Here is an 18655-nt window from a genome sequence, read left to right on the forward strand (position 1 = left end):
CAACCAGTCCATCCTAAAGGAAGTCAGTCCTGGGTGTTCATTGGAAGGACTGATGTTGAAGCTGAAACTGCAATACTTTGGCCACCTGATGCGAAGAGCTGACTCATTTGAAAAGACCTTGATGCTGGGAAAGATTGAAGCCAGGAGGAGAAGGGGACGACAGAGGATGAGATGGTTGGATGGCATCACCAACTCAATGGACATGAGTTTGGGTAAACTCCAAGAGCTAGTGATGGACAGGGAGGCCTGATGTGCTGCGATTCATGGGGTTGCAAAGAGTCAAACAAGACTGAATGACTGAACTGAAAAAAAAAAAAAATTGGGATAGGCAAAAGAATACAGACAAACTGGGGTGGGGGAGCTGGAATTGTATTTAAAATCCAGAGAGAACCAATTGCCTTCCCTGAGCCCCCGCCCCTCTGCTTATAGCCTACTGATTTAGTTATGGCAGCTAAAATCTCATCTGAGCTTTCGGCTTATGTGACTAGTTCCCAAAGGGCCTCCCAATCAGAGCTGCTCTAGAGGTGGACCCACATCCCCATGGGTCTCACCCTGAATGGGTGGCCTGAGCCTTGAGCCCCCGACCTGGGAGCCCAGTAGAGATGTCTTAGGACACATTGAGTGGAGTGGTTAGTTACCCCCTGAAGTGCCTACAAAGATCAGAAACCCTTCTGCAGTGAAGGCTTCTTTAACTGGGGCTGGCTCGGCTCCCAGGGTGTCTCCAGGTGTACCCCCATTCTGAGGGAGACCTGTTTGCTCCATGCAGACCCTGCAGCTACGTTGAGTACCCCACATACTCAGTGATTTAGAGGCCAGCTGCCATCTCCAGTACCCCCTTCCCTGATGGGATTTGTTCCAGTCCGCCCCTGAGCCTCACTTCCTGTACACAGGCCTGAGCAGTATCATGAAACATGGAGCCTGCGGCGTTTCTGGCCCCAGTGTGGAGACCCTCTGGATGCCAAAACCAAGTCAAAAAGAAACAGATAATTTGAACAGGTTGATTGCCAGAAGTGAAACTGAATCTGTGATTTTTAAAAAACCCTGCAAACTAAAGTCCAGGACCAGATGGCTTCACTGGGGAATTCTACTAAACATACAAAGGGCTTAAACTGATCCTTCTCAAACTCTTCCAAACGACTGAAGAGGGAACGCTTCCAAAGTTATTCTATGAAGCCACCATCACCCTGACACAAAACCAGATAAGAGACACTGCAAATAAACAAAATCACAGGTCAATATCTTTAATGAATATGGATGAAAAATTCTCTACAAAATATGAGTAAACCAAAGCCAGCAATACATAAAAGGGATCATAAACCATGGTCTAGCTGGCTTCGTACCAGGGTTGCAAGAATGGCTCAACGTATGCAAAATCAACAGAAGGAAAGACAGGACTCATGCCAAGCTGCCCTGGGAAGAGCCCAGTGTCCCGCCCCACCCCCCATTACAGCACCCTGCAGTCTCTCAGGAAGGCCTCCTCTCACATCCCAGGCAGCCAGGAAGCTCCAGCCCTCTAACCCTCATCCAGCCCGGGCCTGGCACTTCCCACAGCACAGAGTATGCCTTTCTCCAAAACACAAAGCCGAGCTAAGAGCTCCTGCTAGGTGTGTAGAATTTCTGTGATTGAAGGCATGCTGTCAGAGACGTGGGTAATCCGCTTTTATTAGCAACGATCTGAGCCATAAAGTGGCAGAGATGTCTATAATCTCCCCAGTCTTAAGTGAAAACATGCTTTGAAAAATGTAAGTCCTTGTTCACAGTCACAGACAGGAAACTTCACAGGGTTTGGGTCCATCTCATCCCACCTTTCAGAAAAACTAACCTTATCTTTAATCCAGAAAGGTGTGGCAACTCCCCTCCCTTCCAGCATCCCTCTGGGGCCCCCTGTGACCTCTCCTCTCCCGCCTGCCTTCCCAGGCCCAGCCTTCTTCCCCAGGTACCCCTGGGACCTCCTGTCACCCCATGTGCTTTGAAACTTCCCATCTGTGGCTCCCACCATCTCACAGTGTCCAAACGCCTGTGTGCTGCAATCTAACACCACTCCCACCTCTCTCTACAGGGCTTCTGCTGCTCCCCGCTCCACCACCACCCTGCAGGAAGCAGGCGCTGAGGTGGAGACTTACGTGCAAGAGGCTCTCTGGGGAGGGTTCTGTGGGAGCAGAGGGGAGCAAGACCGGGACCAGACAGGGAGAAGCTGGGCTGTGAGGCAGTTATGGGAAAGCCCCAGCCAGTTCCACACAGAGCTCTGGAGCTGGGACCAGCTCGCAGAGGAGCCCCGGTTGGAGCCTGGTGGTAGGGCCTTCAGCCCTTTTCCCATCAAGTCACTACACAGGCTGCCCCAGGGGGAGTCGGAGCAGCACGCCAGTATCCACTCTGGAAGCCCTAACCCTGCAGCCCATTTGCCCATAGCCCTCTTTCTGCATCTTCTTCCTTGGCTTTCTTCTGAACTACCCTTTGCTCTTTCTCTCCAAGTCCTTCAGTTGGGGGCATTACCTGCTTTAGCTCTGCTTTCTTCAGGGCTTCCTGTCCCCTTTCTCTGAGCAGAAGCCCAGGCTCCCTGATGACACTCCCCTGCTGTTACAGCCCAGCTTGCTCTGCATTGCCAGACCAGTCCTATGGCAAAATCAGGGAAGATCATCTGCTGGGAGCAAGGCCATATCTATAGTCCCTTCCCGCCAGACTCGAATCCCTGTGGGAGCCCAGTGGCCCACCTGCCTCTGTGCTTTCAAGATATAAGTGTGGCTCAAGGTTGTAGGGACACCACTTGGCAGGAAGAGCAAGACCTAGGCCATCTTGACAGGTGGGGTGCTCTGCAAAGTTCAGGAACCTCCTCAAAGCAAGGGGGCATCTGCTGTTGCCAGGGATGATGTCAGAGTTGTGAGCCTCTGCTGGGGCTGCCTCCTGCTCACTGCGGGGGGGACGGATGGAGGAACAGTTCTGTACAGGCAGCATGGGCTTTGGAGGAGGGGCATCCAAGCCGATAGCCCAGCGTGACACTGTTCATCTTTCTGTGTCATGGATATCTACCAAGCCCCCGCTGTGTGTTAGATGCTGGGGTCACCATGGTGAAGAGCATGAGCCAGTCCCCACTTCAGCAGAAATCCTCACGCTGAGGCAGCCTTACTGCCATGGGTGCTCTGAGAGGGAGCTATGGTGCACACAGAGGGGTAACCCAGGATCCAAACTAGGGGTGAGGGATGCAGCCTGGAGGACGCGATAAGAATCCCAACCCCTGGTGAGAGAGAGCACGGCTCTGTGGCCCTGGGGAACATACTTGGCCTCCCTGAGCCTCCCAATTACATCCATCTGCTGGCTGCTGTGAGGACTAAGTGAAATAATGTAAGTATCATAGTCTCAGGTCCCAGTTCATGGACCAGAATTCCGGTGGTGGTCCATGGTGGCTATTACTACTATAAATAAAGGGAGCTACCACTTTCTAGGGCTGAGGAAATTCCCTGAGCTCTGCAGGTAAGTATGAGCTAAGGACTTTGTTCTCACTGGGGTTTGCGTGGGACTTGGGCTGCTAGGATTCTCAGTCTTGCCCCGCACAGCCACCAACTTGCCATGTGACCCAGAGCAACTTACATCCCACCTCTAGCCTTACTTGCATCCTTTGTAACAGAAAGGAGTTAGACCAGAGTCTGTAATTCAAGGCCTAGCTGGAACCCAAGCTGGGGAGGAAGGATCAAGATGGTGGAGTAGGAGGATGTGGAGCTCACTTCTCCCCATAAACACATTTTAAAAAAAAATGTACATGTGGAACAATTCTCCGAGAAAACACACTGGAAACTGGCAGAAGAACTCTCATACAAACAAAGCTGCAAGAAAGATCTCCACGTAACCAGGTAGGGAAGAAAAAAAAGACATCAGAATGGGGCCAAATCCCCTGGGAGGGATCTATAAAAGAGAAAGGCTCTACATGGGCAGGCTCTGGCCCTGGGGAGCCCCCTTGCCTGTTGGGAGGTCCAGTGGGACAGACAGAGGGGCTGGGGTGTATGCTGGCTTGCTCACAGTCAGTGTGAAGACAGACTGGTGCTGGCAGCCTCGGCCCATCCAGAACGCCTGCCAGACTGGGCTGCTAGTAAATGCAGCTGCTAGGCGCTGAATCTCAGGCAAATGGGCCCTGGAGGACTCAGTTTAGCTACATGGAGACAGCCTGGAGGGCCTGGGGTGTGGTCTACTCTGAACCTTGGAGCCTGCTGTCAGCACGCTCATGGCAGGGGCCGACTTTCTTGGCCTGCACGTGGTGGGGGTGGGTCTGGCCACATCCAGCTTTGTCAGAGCCCATACCAGGCGGGGCTGCAGAGACTGTCTCAAGTGGACAGCCCCTGGGGGGTGTTTGCAGTGGTTCAGCGTCTCCCACCCCACACCTCAGCTTGAAGTCACACCTGGGGCACACGTGTCCCGGGAGAAACCTGCCAAGGGGGCAGCAGCACCTAGCACCTCAATTCCTGCAGCCACAGCGCCTCAGCCCCCAGCACCAACCTATCCACACCACAGCCTAGCGCTGGGTTCAGACAAACACAGTGGAGAAATGGACATGACCTTGGGCTGTTCTGGGCAGAACCGTGGATGCTGTGCAGGTGGCATACGGGTTCTGTGACCACACGAGGCTCACCTGCTGCAGTGACTGTCTCTGTTCGGACAGAGCATGCATTCGGTGGCAACAGAGTCTCGTGGCTTCTGCTGCAACAACTTGGGAGCAGACCCCCACCCCTGACAGGGCTACAGGAGACAGCCACAAGGGAAAGAGGAGGCCCTGCCCAACATCCATTGCAGGCTCTGGTGACCACAATGCCAGTCATACCTGCCGCCAAGGGCGGTGATGGCCAGCACACTCGAGGAGAGACCTGGCTGGCACCCACACCCAAACAGCCCTGCACCAAAAGTACTGGCCTCACACCATCTACACGGGGATGGTCCCACATGAAAACAGCTCTTCAAGACCACAGTAGGTAACCATTTCTCCTAAGTTCAAAGAGACAGAGGAAGTTGAGTAAAATGAAAAAGTAGAGGAACTACTCCTAATTAAAATGGCAAAAATTAGGGAGAGGATTCGAAACGCAGCAAGAGAAAAACAGAGTCAGTTTTTCTCTTGGGAGAAAACTGGAACCTCAAAAAAAAAAAAAAAAAAAAAAAAAACAAAAAACCAGCGGACTTCTCTATAGAAACTTGCAGCCAGAAGGGAGTGGCATGTTATATTCAAAGTCTTGAGAGGGAAACAGGTAACCTGGGATACTCTACCTAGCAAGATTATCGTTTGAATAGTCAGAGAGATAATTTCTCAGACAAGCAAAAACTGAAAGAATACAATACTACATCTACCCTACAAGAAATATTGAAAGATCTTTTCTAGTTAGAAAAGAAATAAGAATCTATAGGAAAGGGAAAATCACAATAGGAAAGGCAGATTAATATAAAGGATTGTTGTTATTTAGTTGCTCATTTGCATCTGACGCTTTTATGACCCCTGTGGACTGTAGCCCGCCAGGTTCCTCTGTGCATGGGATTTTCCAGGCAAAAATACCAGCGTGGGTTGCCATTTCCCTCTCCATGGGATTTTCCTGACCCAGGGGTCAAATCTGTGTCTGTGCTCCTCCTGTATTGCAGGTGGACTCTTCACCACTGAGCCACTGGGGAAGTCCCATAGAGGACTGAAGATCGCTTAAATAAGCCAGTACATATGTTAAAAAGTAATCAGAATTGTACAAGCTATGATAACCACAACAGTAGCAAAAGGATAAACATGAAGATGTAAAGTAGGACATAAAAATGCAGAATGTGGGGGAGAGGAGTAAAAAAATGTAGATCTCTTAGAACGTGTTTTTCAGCCTATATGATTGCCAGTCTACAGTGAGTAGATTCAGTTATGGATTAATATACTTTAAAACCTAATGAATGGGACCTAATTAAACTTAAAAGCTTTTGCATAGCAAAGGAAACCATAAACAAGACAAAAAGACAACCTAAGGAACGAGAAAAAATATTTGTAAATGATACAGGCAACAAGGGGTTAATATCCAAACTATATAGGGACTTCCCTGGCTAAGCCTTTGTGCTTCTGATGCAGGGGGCTCAGGTTCAATCCTTGGAGAGCTAATATACCGCACTCTGTGTGGTATGACCAGTACACACACACACACACACACACACACACACACACGCACGCACAGACACACACAGACACACACAGACACACACACACACACCTCATACAACTCAGTATCAAAAACAAAAAATCTAGTCAAAGAATGGGTAGAAGACTTGGATATTTCTTCAAGGAAGACATCCAAATGACCAACTGGCAATGAAGAGATAATTAATTTCTCTAATTATTAGAGAAATGCAAGTAAAAACCACAATGAAGCAATACCTCACACCAGTCAGAATGGCCATGGTCAAAAAGTCTACAAATGATAAACGCTGGTGAGGGAATGTTAAGTTGTGGGGACTGCTAAGTTGGTGCAGCCACTATGAAAAACAGTATGAAGGTTCCTTAAAAAACTAAGACTAGAACTACCATATGGTCCAGCAATCCCCCTCCTAGGAAAGATGAAACTCTAATTTGAAAAGATACATGCACCCCAACGTTCATAGCGATACTATTTACAGTAGCCAAAGCAAGGAATCTACCTAAATGTCCATCAATAGATGAACAGATAAAGAAGATGTGGTATGGAATATTACTCAGCCATTAAAAAGAACAAAATATTGCCATTTGCAGCAACATGGACAGACTTAGAGGTTATCATACTAAGTGAAGTAAGTCAAGTAGAGATAGGCAAATATTATTTATATTTGGAATCTGAAAAATAATACCAATGAATATACATACAAAACAGAAGAAGACTCACAGACATAGAAAACAAACTTATGGGACTTCCCTGGTGATACAGTGGTTAAGAATCATCCTGCCAATGCAGGGGGCACAGGTTTGATCCCATCCCTGGTCTGGGACGATTCCACATGCCGTTCAGTTCAGTTCAGTTGCTCAGTCGTGTCTGACTCTTTGTGACCCCATGAATCGCAGCACGCCAGGCCTCCCTGTCCATCACCAACTCCCCGAGTTCACTCAGACTCACGTCCATCAAGTCAGTGATGCCATCCAGCCATCTCATCCTCTGTCGTCCCCTTCTCCTCCTGCCCACAATCCCTCCCAGCATCGGGGTCTTTTCCAATCAGTCAACTCTTCACATGAGGTGGCCAAAGTACTGGAGTTTCAGCTTCAGCACCATTACTTCCAAAGAAATCCCAGGGTTGATCTCCTTCAGAATGGACTGGTTGGATCTCCTTGCAGTCCAAGGAACTCTCAAGAGTCTTCTCCAACACCATAGTTCAAAAGCATCAATTCTTCGGTGCTCAGCCTTCTTCACAGTCCAACTCTCACATCCATAGATGACCACAGGAAAAACCATAGCCTTGACTAGACGGACCTTAGTCGGCAAAGTAATGTCTCTGCTTTTGAATATAGTCTAGATTGGTCATAACTTTTCTTCCAAGGGGTAAGCGTCTTTTAATTTCATGGCTGCAGTCACCATCTGCAGTGATTTTGGAGCCCCTCAAAATAAAGTCTGACACTATTTCTACTGTTTCCCCATCTATTTCCCATGAAGTGATGGGACCAGATGCCATGATCTTCATTTTCTGAATGTTGAGCTTTAAGCCAACTTTTTCACTCTCCTCTTTCACTTTCAACAAGAGGCTTTTTAGCTCCTCTTCACTTTCTGCCATAAGGGTGGTGTCATCTGCATATCTGAGGTGATTGATATTTCTCCTGGCAATCTTGATTCCAGCTTGTGTTTCTTCCAACCCAGCATTTCTCATGATGTACTCTGCATATAAGTTAAATGAGCAGGGTGACAATATACAGCCTTGATGTACTCCTTTTCCTATTTGGAACCAGTCTGTTGTTCCATGTCCAGTTCTAACTGTTGCCTCCTGACCTGCATACAGATTTCTCAAGAGGCAGGTTAGGTGGTCTGGAATTCCCATCTCTTTCAGAATTTTCCACAGTTGATTGTGATCCACATAGTCAAAGGCTTTGGCGTAGTCAATAAAGCAGAAATAGATGTTTTTCTGGAATTCTCTTGCTTTTTCCATGATCCAGCGGATGTTGGCAATTTGATCTCTGGTTTCTCTGCCTTTTCTAAAACCAGCTTGAACATCAGGGAGTTCGCGGTTCACGTATTGCTGAAGCCTGGCTTGGAGAATTTTGATAGGGCAACAAAATTCATACGCAACAACTACTGAGCCCGTCCACCTAGAGTGTGTGCTCCACGTGGAGAAGCCGCTGCAGTGAGAAGCCTGTATACCACAACGAAGAGTACCCACCACTTGCTGCAACTAGAGAAAGCCTGCGTGCAGCAACAAAGACCCAGAGCAGCCAAAAATACATGAAAAGAGAACAAACTCATGGTTACCAACATGGAAAGGGAGGGGGATAAATTAGGAGTGTGAGATACAAAAGTAACAGATACGAAATACTAAGCATAAAATAGATATATGCAACAAAGATTTTGTGTACAGTATGGGAACTATATTGAATCTTACAAAGACCTAATAGAAGATAATTAGACCCAAAGAAAATAATTGGAAATGTGTGTGTGTATATATATATATACATATATATATATATATGCTGCTAAGTCGCTTCAGTCAAGTTCGACTCTGTGCGACCCCACAGATGGCAGCCCACCAGGCTCCACCATCCCCGGGATTCTTCAGGCAAGAACACTGGAGTGGGTTGCCATTTCCTTGTCCAATGCATGAAAGTGAAAAGTGAAAGTGAAGTTGCTTACTAAGTGTCCGACTCTTCGTGACCCCATGGGCTACAGCCTACCAGGCTCTTCCGTCCATGGGATTTTCCAGGCAAGAGTACTGGAGTGGGTTGCCATTGCCTTCTCCGATATATATATATATATATATATATATATATATATACACACACACATACACACACATACGTATATATATATACACACACATAGATATACACATTTATATACACATATATACACACATATATATATATACATATATAAATATGTACCACTTTGCCAAAGACCTAAACACAATATTTTAAATCAACTATACTTTAATAAATACATAAAGATAAGATCCAACCTGGCATCTTCATATTCTAGGGAGTCACCAAGTCAGGGGGAGACCCCAGGCAGAGAGTCTGGGGGAGGCAAATGGGGCAGAGCTGACCACCCTTGACCTACCTATTTAGTGGGGGAGTCTGAAGCCTGCAGTCGCAGTCACTTGGTACCAAAAGGGAAGGAAGTGGAAAATGTGTGAAGTGCAGAGAACAGCTGCCTGCCTCGAGTCTGTGGGCTTGCCTTCACAGGAAGAGCCTGATTTGACCCACAGCCAGTCTTTCTAGTCAACAGTCTCTGAAGATGAACAAATGGCCCAGTCCTGTGTTTCCCAAAATGAGCCCAAAGTCGGCATGGCTCTGTCTTCAGGCCTCCTCCCTGCTCCTTGCTCTCTCTCTTCCTTCCCACTCTCTGCTCCTCCATAACAGCTCAGCTCAGGGCTGGAGGAAGCCTTCTCTGAACCCCATCTGAAATTAGACATCCCTCCTCTGTCAGCACCAGATTTGTGCATCCCTCTGTAACAATGTGGAGAATTTCATGTGTCAAGGATTTCTTGTGTGAGAAAGCAGTCATGCTGAGCAGTGGGCGTCATCTCCTGCACTGCAGGTGTGAAGGAGGTCCATGACCCTCTGACTTAGAGTATCCTATAACCCCTGGCTCAACCTGCAGAGGGAAGCAGGAGTCCAGGAGCCCCTTGGCAGGCAGCTGTGAGGCGTGGACTATTGGGGGAAAGGACAAAGGCGTGCTAGGACCTGTTTCAGGATAAGAGCCGTGAGTGAGAGATCCAGAGCACGGGGGCATGCCGAGATGTGTGAGAAGTTTTCCAGGAAGTGTAAGGGATGGAGACACTGGCGGCAGGGGGTTATGAATGGGATCACCTTCTCCCCTTTTCAAGAACATAAGTAGAGACTGACCTTACTCTTGCATTTAATTTTGGCCACTGGACCACATAATGGGAAGTGCCACAAAAGGCTGGGTCATGTGGCACCCATGGGTCTGTTGCCCAGACACCACTGTAATCTTGCTGCCTTGTCAGTCTTCCAACTCTGCCAGTAATCTGTGCACACCTGGAAGGCAGGAACCCTGGCACCCTTGTGCTCCCAGCACCCGACACAGTGCCTGGCACATGGTGGCTGCTCATTCAGTCTTTGTCATTTGACTGCGTGAATAAGTAAACACCATGCTCACAACTTGAGCAGCAAAGAGAAATGACACCAGTGGATTTGGGGAGTGAGAGGGAAGAGTGGAGAGAGACCCAGAGTTGCCCACATCACAGAATCCCAGTTAGGGCCAAAGGAAGGGATGGGAGGGCACTGGGCAACTGGGAAGACACAGACTTAGAGCTGAACTGGGGGAGATGGGTGGAGGGAGGCCCAAGAGTCAACAACACTCAAGGCAGGAAAACTCTCTCTGTGTCCCAATTTAATGAATACCCTGTGCTTACATTAGTCCTTTCATCAAGCTAAATGAGTTCCTGGGACTCAACGGTCGCTGTGGCCACTGTTTTGCCCACAGAATTCCCAGTATCTGACTGGAGGATGCCATCAAATGTTCTATTAGCCCTGCTCACTAGGAGCAAGGAGGGTGAGCCTCAGGTGCAGGTAGAGTGGGAAAGAGATGCTTAGAGAGGTAGTGAGCTCCACATCACCAGAGGTATGCTAGCAGAGGCTTGCAGCCTCTTGTGAGAGGATATGAGATGAATGTTGAGCAACAGATGGGAGCTCACATAGCCTGGCCTTTGTGTCCCTGATAACCCTGGGATTCTTGATCTCTAAGTTCCTTCTCTACCCTTTACAACTAACCGCATTGACACCTGCGCGTTTTCAGGTTCTAGTTCTGGATGCTCTGCCTACTTCTAGGAAGGAGGCTCCTCTCCAAAGACTGTAGGATCACGATCGCATGAAAATCCCTTCCATACTCTCATCACTCTCCCTTCCCCACTTTCCATGTGGTAATCGCAACTTCCTGTACAAAGTACTATAAAGGTCACACTAGGCATCCCAAGGCAAACAGAAACCCAGGAGTGGGGGGATGGTTTGGGGAAGAGGCATCAGGCTGGGCTTGGCCTGAAAGGTGGTGAAAAGGGGCTTGATGCAAACTCATGCTGCTGCAGGGATTTGATTGTGGTTCCATTCCCAGATCAAGACACACACACATGGGCAGAAACCCGAGAAGGGAGGGGGATTAGTAAAAGCCACATTAGAAAGCAAAAGGCAATATCATTTAAGAAAAAATTATAGTCAACATTTTTAAAAAGATTAATGATCTCCACAAAATGGATAAAGAACCATCCTGACCCAACCAAGATAATAGATGCTGTGTCAGACGGTGTTTCCTGTGATTTTTCTTAAAAAAAAAAAAAAAAAAAAAAAAAAGCCATCAACAAACACTACAGGTGCTCTGACCTGAATCCAGGAAGTCTTTGCTCACAGGCTGACGCCAGGTTGACTTAAGTCCTCTGGGTTCAGCTTGCAGGGGTAGTGCAGGAGCCCCGCAAGCCTCAGGTCTGGGGTGTGTAACTACTATAGACACGCCACCCAGCTGCTTCTTGCTGGACAAATGGCAGCGGGGCTTTCTCTCTGAAACAAGGGTATTAAACTCAGTTACCCTCTTCTCTTCCCAGCCTTCCTTTCAGTTCTGCTCCCTCTTGGGATAAACGGAGCTACTGGGGAAGTATGCAAATACAAACCTTTCTGTACACATTCAGAAGACTTCATGGTTCATAAACACGTCCTTAGAGAGGGTCTTCACTTTCACAACTTCATTTAGCCTTACAGCAGTGTGTTTTTATCTCCATGGTACATATGAGGAAAATGGAATCTCAGAGAGTCCAAGTTCTTTGCTTAAGCTCACCTAGCTAGAAAGTCATAAAACTGGTACAGTAGCAAAGGACTCCTGGCTCCCAACTATTCTATCATTCACCAAGTCATTATTTGGTTCCTACTGTGTATCACATACTGTTTGAGGCACTAGAGATATAGTAGTGATCAAGACAGACACAGTCCCTGCCCTCATGGAGCTTCTCTTCTAAAGGGAGGAGATAGATGATAAAGAAGGAAACCAATAGACAAAACAAGATCATCTTTCACAGTGGCAAGTGGAATAAAGGGGATTTGATAGATAGTTACTGTAGTAGGAAGGTCTTCCCTGTGGCTCAAACAGTAGAGAATCTGCCTGCAATGCAAGAGACCCAGCTTTGACCCCTGTGTCGGGAAGATCCTCTGGAGAAGGGAATGGCAATCCACTCCATTATTCTTGCCTGGAGAATCCCATGGACAGAGGAGCCTGGCGGGCTACAGTCTGTGGGATCGTAAAGAGTCGGACACGACTGAATAACACTACCGCTACTACTACTGTAGTGGGAGGTGCTGCTTTAGAGAGAACGGGCAGGGAGATCAGTGCCATCTGAACCAGGAACTGAACACGGAGGAGGCAGCCCTGTGAAATCTGGGGGAATAGGATGCCAGGCAAAGGAAACAGCAAGAACAAAGGCACCAAGGAAGGACCATCAGAAGGCCAGAGTAGCTGAGGACACAGAAGAGGGCTGGGGAGGGAGAGGGGGCAGAATGAGGCGCCATTATCACGAGGGCCTCATCAGCTACTGGCAGGAGTGCAGTTTTTATACAAAGTGTGATGGGAAGAATTTGAACTAGGGAAGTGACATGACCTGGTCATTGTATAGAAAGTAGATTATAGGTGGGCAAGTGTGTCAGGAGGAAGACCAATTAGGAGGTGATAAAATAGCTCAGGCAAATGGTGATAAAAATATGGAGGCTTGGGTTGGTGACCAGTTAAGGTAAAATAAGAAATCAAAGAACAAGATATATTTTGAAGGGGAAGCAGCCAGGCCTTGCCAAAGGAAAGGGCTGCAGACAGGCTGGGATGAATAAGAGGGGGATTACAGCTTGTGTTTTTGGCTCGAGCAATTTGCTAGATGCCTTTGTTAAGATGGGGCTTCCCAGGTGGCACTAGTGGTAAAGAATCTGCCTGCCACGCAGGAGACTCGGGTTTGATTCCTGGGTTGAGAAGATCCCCTGGAGAAGAGAATGGCAGTCTACTCTAGTATTCACCCCTGGAGAATTCCCTGGACAGAGGAACCTGGCAGGCTACAGTCCATGGGATCACAAAGAGTTGGACACGACTGGGCGACTTTTACTAGTTTAAGATGGAGAACACTTAGAGAGAAGCAGTCCTTTTTTTTTTTAGGGGAGCAGAAAAAGTCATGTCTTGGTGATGACAAATGTGAGGTTTTCTTTAAAAGAAAAACAACAACAACAACAACAACCAAACTTAAGTTTCAAACATACTGTTAGAGTTGAAGGGAGAGATCAGTTATGAGCCATCCATCTGAGAGTCGGATTTGTGGTTTCAGGATGGCTAAGTCGGGACATACTGTATCCTTTCCTCTCCAAACACCAAAAACCTAGAATAGAACTCCCAGCCTGATGAAGCGAGGAGTTGTCTGTTGCTCCAGACCACAATATATGAAGGTTGGAAGTAGACAGAGGGACGAGGAATAATTTACCAACTAGGAAAAAAGCCCAAGTCTCACTGTCTGAAGGCAGAGGGTACCAGCATGAAGAGATTTGGTCCACCAGGCAGAACCCCTGTGAGGAACAAGAGTGGGAGGTACTAGTCAGGAAAGATGGGAGTGGAGTCAGGGAAATGGTACAGAAAGCAGGGAGGGGATATTGAAAATCTGTATAAAGAGAAGTAGTCCTGGCCCAGATCCCCACCAATGAGTACACCTTCAGCAATCTGGCAGGAGACTGGAACTTTGTTTCCTGAATAATGAACCAGGGAGAGCTGAGAGGAGAGTGGGAGGGCAGTGATGAAACCCTAAGGACCACAGACTAAGAGTCTGTGGATTCTTAGGACCTAAGGACCACAAGAATCTGCAACCCAACAGATAAGCTTGCGCCAACCTCTTCCCCAAAGCTAGGGGTCTGACTTGGGCTGGCAGGAGGAGGAGAAGCTTTGCATTCTCCAGAGAAACTCAAGTGCCCAAGAATACCTGCAGCTATTGACTCTGGGGGCCCTGAGTGGAAATACCATGGACTACCTGATCACCCCACAAAGCAGCTGGCCAGTCTCCTAATCCCACCTGTGCCTGAGTTTCCCATAACATTTGGACACAAAGGCACAGTAAAGTTCCAGCAAATATTTGAGAGAAACCTCCAACATAAAACACAGAGACCAAACAATCAGGAAAAAGACACCCAGAAGAAGCAGATGATACCCAGAGACAAAGAAAATGTCAACATTAATGATAATATCCTCAGAAAAGATGAGATGGTACTGAATTCATGAGACACAAATAGAAGCTATTTTAAAAAGGAAGAGCCAGAGATCATAACATATTCTTGGAAATTAGAAATGATACTAAAATAAAAAATTTAATAATAGGGTTGGATGATACATTTGGGAAAAATCACCAGAAAATGGGAGGGGGTGAGAAAGGTGGAAAGCAGTAAAGTGCTTTTAAATTAGATTGTGTATGCAGATGACATACTACATACAGAAAACCCTAAAGACTCAATATAAAAGCTATTAAAAGTAATAAATGAGTTCAGTAAGGTAGCAGGATCCAAGATTAACATACAGGAATCTGTTGCATTTCCTTACACTATTCATAAGATATCAGAAAGAGAAGGTAAGAAAACAATCTCATTTAAAATTGCATCAGGGGCTTCCCTGGTGACTCAGTGGTACAGAATCTGTCTTGCAGTGCAGGAGAAACAGGATCAATCCCCGATCCAGGCAGATTCTGCATGCCTCAGAACAACTAAGCCCATGCGCCGCAACGATGGAGCCTGTGCTGTGGAACCCAGGAGCCCCAACTGCTGGAGCTCTAGTACCCAGGAGCCCAGGGTCCACGGCAGGAGAAGACTGCACCCTGCAAGCACAGCCCAGCCCCCACTCACCGCAAGTAGGGGAAAGCCTGAGGCAGCGATGAAGACCCAGCATAGCCAAAATTAATAAATGAAATTATAAATAAAATCTCATCAAAAGTTAAAGTATGCAGGAATGAGCCTAATCAAGTCAGTGGAGGACCTATATGCTAAGAACTATAAGATTAATAAGTTGAAGATGATTTGATAAGATGATAAATGGAAAGATATCCCACACTTTTTGATTGGAAGAATTAATATTATTAAAATGTCCAAGCTACCCAGAGCAATCTATACATTTAATGTGATCCCAATCAAATTACCCATGACATTTTTCACAGAACTAGAACAAATAATCCTAAGATTTATATACAACTAAGAATTGGAATAATTCCTGCCATGTCAATAAATAAGAATGTCATGGTCATCAGTGACTCCAGCCCTCTGGGGCACTGGAGAAGGAGAATACCGGTGATCAGCAGCTGTTAAGCGGAAGCACTGGGGAACTCAGGCTGTGCAAACACAGGATACTGGCCCCAGATACCTGAAATGCATATGAAAGGAATGATGGCAGTGAGCCCAGCCTCTTGCATCTTCCCATACACAGAGAGGCAGTAAGTTCCTTAACCTGAGATAGCTTGTTCTTCAGTCGTGTCTGACTATGACCAGGCTTCCCGCACACCAGGCTTCCCTGTCCTTCACCCTCTCCCAGAGCTTGCTCAAACTCACATCCATTGACTCAGTGATGCCATCTGACCATCTCGTCCTCTGCGTCCCCTTCTCTTTAATTCACAAAAATACTTTTGATGTTCAGACTGTCTGCCTTTGTTGCAAACTTCTATATAACCTGATTCCTCCCCACACCCTGCCCTGCCTCCTCAGAGCAGTTCTCTCAGGGCTACCTGAGATGCTGTCTCCCAAGCGTGAAGTCCCCCAAATTTCCACTGAATAAAACATAACTCTCAAGTCATAGGTTGCAAATATTTTTTAAGTCAATAGAAAAAATACTGACTTTTTGGTCAATAAAAGGCCCAGAACTGCAAAGTAATCCCAAGAAAAAAGGAACAAAACTAGAGGCACAAGACTCCCAGCTTTCAAGCAATATTACAAAGCTACAGTTATCAAAGCAACGTGACATTGGCAAAAACAGACATATGGGTTAATGGAATAGAACAGCTAGCCCAGAAATAAACCCACACAACTATGGTCAATCAATCTTTGATGAAGGGGGCAATACACAATGGGAAAAAGACATTTTCTTCAACCAGTAGCGCTGGGATAGTTGGGCAGCCACATGTAAATCAATGAAGTTAGAATACACCCTCATAGTATTCTTCCCTGGTGGCTCAGACAGTAAAGCATCTGCCTGTAATGTGAGAGACCCAGGTTTGATCCTTGGGTCGGGAAGATCCCCTGGAGAAGGAAACGGCAACCCACCTCAGTATTCTTGCCTGGAGAATTCCATGGAGAGAAGAACCTGGGGGGCTAGAGTCCATGGGGTCACAAACAGCCAGACACGACTGAGCATCTAGCACTTTTCATACTATACCCAAAAATAACCTCAAAGGGGCTTAAAGACTTAAATATGAGACATAACACTGGGCTTCCCTGGTGGTTCAGTGGTTAAGAATCTGCCTTGCAATGCAGGGGACAGAGGTGTGATCTCTGAGGACCTAGAGATCTGGGAAGATCCTGAATGCCACGAGCAACTAAACCCATGTGCCACAACTACTGAGCTTGTGCTCCAGAGCCTACGAGCTACAACTACTGAGCCCACGTGCAGCAACTGCTGAAGCCCGTGCGCCCTGGAGCCTGTGCTCCTCACCAAGAGAAGCCACTGAGATGAGAAGCCTGCGCACTGCAGCTGGAGAAAGCCCACAGCAGCAAAGAAGACCCAGTGTAACCAAAAATCAATCAATAAATGAATACTTAAAGATGTGATACCATAAAACTCAGAAGTAAACATAGGCAAAATATTCTCTCTATAAATTGTACCAACGTTTTTTTGATCAGTCTCCCAAGGCAATAGAAACAAAGGCAAAAATAAACAAATGGGACTCAGTCAAACTTACAAGCTTCTGTCCAGCAAAGGAAACCAAAAACAAAATGAAAGACAACCTACAGACGGGGAGAAAATACTTGCAAATGTTGAGACCGACAAGGGCTTAATTTCAAAAATATACAAATAGCTCTTATAACAACAACAACAACAAATAATCCAACTGAAAAATGGGCAGAAGACTTAAATAGACATTTCTTTAAAGAATACATACAGATGGTCAACAGGTACAAGATGCTAATTATTTTATATGATAATAATTGCTATAATCAACATTGCAAATTATTAGAGAAATGCAAATCAAAATAACAGTGAGGTAGCACCTCACACCAGTCAGATTGGCCATCATTTAAAAATTTAACAAAAACAAATGCTAGAAAGGGTGTGGAGAAAGGGGAACCCTCCTGCCCTGCTGGTGGAAATGGAAATGGTATAGCCACTATGGAAAGCAGTATAAAGGTTCTTCAGAAAACTAAAAATAGAGCTACCACATGATACAGCAATCCCACTTCTGGGCTTATATCCAGATAAAACAATAATTCAAACAGGTACATGTACCCCTGAGACAGGAGGCAGATTGGCCCCGTAGGGTAGAGCAATTGGAAATTTATTCTCTATTGACTGAAACGCCAAGACAAGAATAGCAGGGCAATTAAGGGAGGAGGCTGGACCCTGGCCAGACCACATATTCTTATTCTAAAGTCAGGAGACCTCTCCCGCCACACCTGCACAGGAAAAGCTTCTTGAAGGCCAAAGGGAGTCGTGTCAAGGGATGTTCTACTCAGACGCCTTTTTGGTAGGATCCATCTTGGCTAGAAATGTGTGTGCACACATGGAAGGATCCTGAGATACACTAAATATGGACTGCGAACCAAACCAAAGCAATTGGTCAAAGGAAAACTGGAAGAAATGCCCCTAAATAAGTGGTTTACCCTGCTATGTGGGTGCAACCAACTCAGGGACTCTCCCTGTGAGTCTGTCCATGTGGCTAGTCACACATACTGTGCTCTTTTTCCTCCTAAGGAATACTTTACTTGCCTCACTACTTTTTGTCTTTGTGGAGATTCTTTTCTACAAAGCTGAAGGCCCAGGGCCCTTGTCACTGCCCACTGGTCTAGTGGCTAGGACCTCGTGCTTTCACCACCTTGACCCAGCCCAGTCTCTACTTGGGAACCAAGCCCCCACTCCAAGTCATTGTAGGCCAAGGCCATCGGAGATCACCCGTATGTTCACAGCAGCACTAGTCACAATATCCAAGACATGGAGACAACCTGGACGTCCATCAGCAGACAAATGGATAAAGATGTAGTAATATGTATATATCAATACACACATACACACAAAATGGAATAACATTCAGCAATAAGAAAGGAAATAATGTCATTTGCAGTCACATAGATGGACTTAATAAGTGAAGTCAGAGAAATACAAATATTATATATCACTTATATGTGAAATCTGAAATATGACACGAACAAACTTATTTGCAAAAGAGAAACAGACTCACCAACACAGCAAATGAACTTGTGGCTGCCAAGGGGTGGGGGTGGCGGGAGTGGGTGGAGAGGGCTTAGAATCGGGAGCTTAGGCTTAGCAGATATGAACTA

Source organism: Capra hircus, chromosome 1 (genome assembly GCF_001704415.2).
Source record: "Capra hircus breed San Clemente chromosome 1, ASM170441v1, whole genome shotgun sequence".
Taxonomy (NCBI): Eukaryota; Metazoa; Chordata; class Mammalia; order Artiodactyla; family Bovidae; genus Capra; species Capra hircus.